Source organism: Papilio machaon, chromosome W (assembly GCF_912999745.1).
Source record: "Papilio machaon chromosome W, ilPapMach1.1, whole genome shotgun sequence".
NCBI lineage: Eukaryota > Metazoa > Arthropoda > Insecta > Lepidoptera > Papilionidae > Papilio > Papilio machaon.
Window position 1 is genome coordinate 9,317,402 of NC_060015.1, and position 7,142 is coordinate 9,324,543.

Genomic DNA, 7,142 nt, shown 5'->3' on the forward strand with positions numbered 1-7,142 from the left:
AGAAGCCGTCTTGTGGAAGCAATTCCGGGTATCGTCTGATGAGTGAAGTGCCGGAGGCCTAATTTTAGTCCTCTTCTCTTCCCACCCTTTTCTTATAAGGAAGGGATGGGAAGGGGCAATGTATTTGACGGACAACGGGATGCATAGGAAAGGAAAATATTCTCTTTCTGTGCGTCCCCTCCTTCGATTAAAGGTAGACAATCTGAAATTGCGGATGTCTATGAACAGCGGTAGCTTCGCTGTTTCGGCGAAGCAGGTGGCCACTTGCTTGTTTGCCACCTTATAATAAAAAAAAAAGTAAAGGCGAACACTAACGAATTTGAGAGACAATTGAAGTTATAATTTCATAACATTGTTTAGCGCGGACTGTCGATTGTTGGTATGGGGTCGAATTGCATTTTTTATTGTCATTTCTTGTCGGAAAGTTATTTGAAACTTTGAAATGGCAATAGCGTTGGATTAGAAGTGTGTGCACTTTAATCTACTTCTGTAGATTAAAAAAATGTTTTTGTAAGATTATCGCGTTTGTTGAGTCGAGTTTGATGCATTTGTCGCTGTATGAAGCGCATAAAATGGTCATATACGAAAATTATCAAGACGCTGAATGCACTACGAGAAAAGAATACTATTTCTGTAAAAAATTATATTCACTAAATGCACGGCCCACGAGAAACTGTTCCGTCACTTTAAAAATTACAATTGCATATCGAATCAAATAATGTGCGATTTTTTTTATCATAAAATACGACATGAATACTTCGGATGTTAACTAATATTACAAATGCGAAAGTTTAGATGGATGGGTGTTTCAAGGTATCCGGAACGGCTCAACAGATCTTGATGAAATTCGGCACAGGTGTAGAACATATTCTGGAAGAACACATAGGCTACATCTTAAGTTTTAATTCCACGCGGACGGAGTCGCGGGCGACAGCTAGTGTTGAATATCGATAAGTCAGTGTCAGCTAGAAATTCAATGCTCTACATCATTTATCTTATTAAAGCATCCATTATCGTACATAACGTGATTTGTTGTCTATTGATTTATCTTATCATATTCTCTCTGTTAGATTTCAATATGAAATATGAGAGGCTACACAAGTTATTCATAGCTATTGAGATTTTCAAAGTGATAACTTAGTGGCTAACAAAATCATAGTGGTATGATGATAGCTAAATGGTACTGAGGTTTGAATCTCTATAAAAATATTTTAAGTTGTACACGACTCATCTGTAATTTTTTAAACGTCGATTAAGATTTATTAATTTTACTAATATTACAAATGTGAATATTTGGATAGATGGATGTTTGTCTGAAGTCATCTCCAGAACGGCTTGATGGATCTTGTTGAAATTTGGTACTGATATAGATCATAGTTTGGGAGAATACATAGGCTACTTGTTATGGTTTTTTTAATCCCCTCGGACAGAATTGCGGGCGACAGCTTGTGGCTGTATAAAATTAAAAATATTATATTAATGTCAGCCTGAAACATGAGAAATTTTAAATAGTATATATACAACATTGGATTGTTTTCAGTTCTACAACAGTGCAAGAGAACTGAAAATGACTGTATTATTAACATAGAACTTTTAGCATATAGTCAATAATTCAGCTTTCATTTCATTTATTTTTTATTCTTTAAATATATATTTATATAAAGTAACTTCAGTGATTATATAATATTATATATAATTTATATTAAAGTAAAAAGTAAATATACACATGTTTCAAACAAAGGCAAGTCTTATCTCATTTTATCAATTTCAACTGTAAACATTACATGGTGACATTTTGTAGATTTAAATTATTTTCAAACATTTTGAGTATAACTAGCATGTAGTTATAATAAAATATTAAGTAAAATTTGCAGTATGCATGATATAATACTCGGTTCTTGAGTTAGCACTTCGAGAAAAAGACTTACTTGTTCCCGAAGTTACAAACCTGAAGGTTTACTGGGTACTATTAAATTGTTATGACTCTGTATGCTCATCATTTGCATAAACTGTTAATGACACATTTATTTAGTATATTAATACATCTATTTGATTTATAACAAAGAACAAATTTAAACAATTCAACACAGTTTTATTAGCAAAAGTGGGTAGATTTATAAGATTTACAGTAAGTGCAGTGTTTTGTCCTTATTTTTAAATTTAAAAGCATTTTTTTGCTTCAATTTGTTACAATTTTGCTTTATTTTTGCCTTAGTTATATGCTGTGCTATGTTTGATTTCACTTTAATGCAACTCATAAACTTTTTCTAAACCATAATTCCAATTTGAATCTATCTAGGTACTGTATGCATTATTTGTAATATTGGGTTCTCTTAAATTTTCTACAATAAAATACTACAAGTTTGAATATTAAAATTGTGATATGTACATTCTGAACTGTCTAAAATACAGTTGTCTAATGAAATTCTGACGAAAACTGAATAATAATTTAGTTTAATCTGTTAGGTCTAGTCAGATTTATATAGCCGTGGCTTTATTACAAGCCAAGTATATAAAATACTTTGTTATAAAATATACATATATGAAGTAATTATATCGTTGACTACTATTTTTCATTGAATAATTAAATTTATCATTATAGTTAAATATGGCTCCAACGTGCGAATCTAACGGCGGCTTCAATTAACATTTATCAATTACTAAATTTAAATGTTCATGCAATTTTGCACTCGGTGAAAAGATTAACAATTACTTAAAATATATGAGATTTAAATAATTTTACTTACCAATATTTTAGAAGTTTCGACAAAACTGTTTGTCTGTTTCTGTAGTAAAGTTTTTTTGGTTTGTTTACACGTAATTTTAGTAGTATTTGTGTAAATTCTGCAATGATAGGCAGAAAAGCGACGCACCGCCATAAAATTTGACATTTCACGCAATGTTGTCAGATGTCATGTGTCAGGCAAATACAAATTTACGGAGAATGACAGAAATTTAATTTTACCAACGTATTTTATAGCTTCAATGTGCTTTGAGGGAATTGTGATAAAACATAATGATTAGTGTTTACTGAAATTATTTAAATTAATGTATCGCGTTCACTTGCAGTTATAAAATTAAGCTTCATATATGTACACGTATAATGAATCCATGAAAGTAAAACCAGCGCTGTCATTTTTCTTACCGTGGAATTCTACTGCCGTAATATTGTTCTCTTTTTTTTAAGATAAGAAGAGGGGAGGGGTCAGTAGTTATCAAAACAGTTAAAGTGGCGAGGTCCAATTTTTCGTTCTTAATGCATATTTATAGTCGGGATAAAAGGTTGCAATCGAATCCTAATTGAATCGTACTGCGTGTTCTGAGGCGACTGATTTTTCAATCTTAGTCCACATTCTGACTTGCTTATGTGCGTAATAGGGCTTTACCTTGCTATGATACATCGTCAGTGCTTACCGTGACGACACATTAGGGCTTGCTTAGAAAAAAGGTTGTTGGTGATTCAGAAACTAAGTAGGAGCAAAGGGCGCACAATTAATACAATAACATTATGAAAGTACACACATCAAAAAAGTCTAAGCAACACATACCATTTCAAGTTATTAATCAATTATTTTATCATTTTTTACCAAGTAGGTAATACTTATGTAAACTTTTTTGATCTATAGGACATACTGGCTGGTTGTGAAAAAAAATCGAGTATCATTTGTTTTTTTTTTCACAAATTTAAAAGCGAATGCATTTGTTCGAATTTTACAGCGTTTTCTTTGCTTATTAAAATTTAGTATTCGGTATCAATTTTAAGATTCAAACAATAATTAAAAAAAGTTTTGAACAAATTTGAATTTTGAGACATTTTTTACGTTATGGAGCGACGTCATTTGAACGCAGATGAAATGCAGAGAGCTGTAGAGATGTTGCAAGCGGGAAGAACTCAATCTCAGGTATCTCGGTATTTTGGTTCAACAGAAGCGTTATTTGCCGTCTTCATCAGCATTAAACTAACACGGGAGATCCTGCTGAGCAGCACCCAGGTCGAGGAAGGTGTACAACAACACGGAAAGATCGATACATACAACTGACTGAAAGACGCCAGCCGATGTTAACCGCCCGAGAGATAGGTTTGAGGCTACAAAATTCAAGTAGTGTTGTTGTTAGCTGCCAAACTGTGTGAAATCGATTGCATGAGTATGGCCTACGAGCACGACGGCCAATTAGGTGCCCACCGATACGTCACGGGAATCGCGCTCGTCGAAATGAATGGTTTAGTCAACACATTATATGGACCCGGAAATAATGGGATAAAATTTTATTTTGCGATGAGTCTCGATTTGGGTTCTAGCCTGATACTAGAAGGGTAAGAGTGTACCGTTGTCCTGGAAATACTGAAAGACTGAGGTGGCTTCAGGAAGTGCATCCATACAACGACTTAACAGTTATGGTATGGGCGGGTATTATGAAGAACATACGAACAGAGCTCGTTTTTGTAAATGGTAACATGAACGCTGTAAATTACGTTGAGGATGTTCTAAGACTTTATGTCCATCCATTCGCACAAGCGCTTGGCTTCGATTTCACTTTGATGCATGACAATGCGCGTTCGCATACAGCTTTGCACACACGGGAGTACTTGGCAAGGGAAAACTTCCTGGTATTGCCTTGGACTGCACAATCGCCAGACCTCAACCCCATCGAGCATGCACGGGACATGCTCCAGAGACGTGTTTTAAATGACTTGGATGGAGTGACAACAACCCAACAACTGATGGACTTACTAAAATTTCATTGGGAGCAATTACCGTAGGATCACATTAACAGTCTCATCGATTCTATGAATAATCGGTGCCAGCAAGTTCTCCATAACAGAGGAGACCACACTTTGTATTAATTTATGCAATTTTTGTACAACCATTTAATTTTACTTTAACTTTAGTTGATTAGGCACCTTACTTTGTACTACGTACAAACATTCCTTACTCGTAATTATTGGTTATTAAGATTATTAAAAAGTAAATAAAAAAAAATAATTGTTGATTAATATTAAAAAAGCATTAATAAATAATAAAAGTACGAAAATACTCAGGATTTAATGCGAAAACACATTGTAAAATTGAAATTTATATGTGTTGCTTAGACTTTTTTGATGTGTATATTTTTGTATATAAAGCGGAATTACATTAACTATTCGAGCAAATAAACCTTCTGTAAAGCAATAATCGATACATGCAAGAAACTTAGATAAACCATAGTATTGTTCATGACCATTTAATTAATTTAAAACAAGTATGTATCGATATTATAACAGAACTTATTCACATAACTGGGCACATATAACATAAATTTGTGGAATAAGCCATCTATAATACATAATAATTCATTCCTTATTGGGAAATGTCAAATATAATTTGAACCCAACATCGATATGTTACGTGATATATGCATTCCTACTAATATTACTAAAATCTGAAAAACAAGTTTGATGCTATAAAGAAATTGCATATAATTTTTACTCAATTCATAAGAAAATATTTAAGGTATTGTCATAAATACTGATACAATTTAAGCTAATCATAAGAGTTTGGAATATATTTTGTTATTGTGCAATTTTTGAAAGCATTTTATATTTTAAGGGGAATGTCTATCCTAAGTATAAGGTTCGTTGTTTTGTTACGGAAACATATAACGGTGGGTTTCCACTGTTGTAGTAACTGTATAACAACATACATATGAATAGAGTTATTTTAACAGTTGAAATTCATAATAACATTGGCGAAATCAAAGTTATTTTTACTGCCTAATATCATGTAAATTAACTATTGAATCTTATATTGAGAAAACAGAGTTCAGTGGAACTAGCACGAATATTTGAGACAAACGCCTTCGTATCGTCAATTAAGTCAAAATTAGTAGGAGATTTTTGGTGTACTTTACTTTGTCGATGACTATACGATGGCACATGTCACAAATATTCGTGCTAGGCGCACAGTTCAGGTTCTACTTTTATTTCGTAATAAAAATGCGTTTTGGTTGTGAATATTCTTAGGATTATAAGTCATTTAAAACTATCACATACATTTGCGAAGCGAAAAAATTGTTTAAAAACTAATAAATTTATCTTTTCGGTATTTTTTTTTAATTATGATAAGTTCAAATTCACCAGAACAAGCATTTTCATCTCTCTTTGCTGGAAGACAACACATCTGTGATGTAATAAAAAAATACATAGCCCATAGTGTATTTAACAAACAGAATGTCCTAAAATATTCTTAAATAAAACAATAAAGCCTAAAAGTCTATTTGTTAATTACTACTATAGAGTATAGATATATATTGCCTTCAACAGATTTTTTTTTTCATTACAATTCCGAGTACAATTCACCAGTTTTTATGAGGGTCGGTAATTTCGCTCTATAATAATGATATTAATTTTACACCAACCTTTGCACACTAACTCTATAAAGCTCATCTATACCATAGACATCATGTCTGATGTTAATTTACTTGGTTATTTATAAGTTTATAATATCCTAGTATAATTAATTTTAGATTAAAATAAGTGGTTTTTTTTTCTCTAATTTAGTTGCGAATTTAATACTGATTGTATTTGAAAAAATATTAATTTTTAAAATTAACTTATTGTCTATGTCTAAATCTAGCTTTGTAGTTTGACAAGGATCTTGTGGCGGTCGGAAAATGACATTTTGACAGAGTTATATTTAGACCAATGAGGGAGCGGCAGCTGCACGAGATAATGTTGCCATTTTTCTATTTTCGAAATACGAGAAAATTATGTCGTTTTACTATTTTTTATTGCTAATATCTGATATTATCTGGAGTATGCTGAAGCTAACATAAGACTAATCGTTATTAGTGTTGAAAATAATTATTAAAAATGTAAATTTACCTTGTTTTCTTGAATAATCTTAAAGCTTTTTTATGTGAATTTTGAATTAAAAAGTAAGCAACTACTAAGGACATCCAAATTATAAGTTGCAAATAATTTCCTTACAATTAGTTTTTTGTATTTGAAATTGTCAAATTTCGGAAATAATTAGGTTATGTTAGGTTGCTAATGTCAAAAAACTGTCAAAAGATCCTTGTAAAACTATGAATTCACGCCCACGCCGCAGATGACAATATCATTTACGTAAAAGCAAAGACTAGTTTAAATTATCAGATAATAA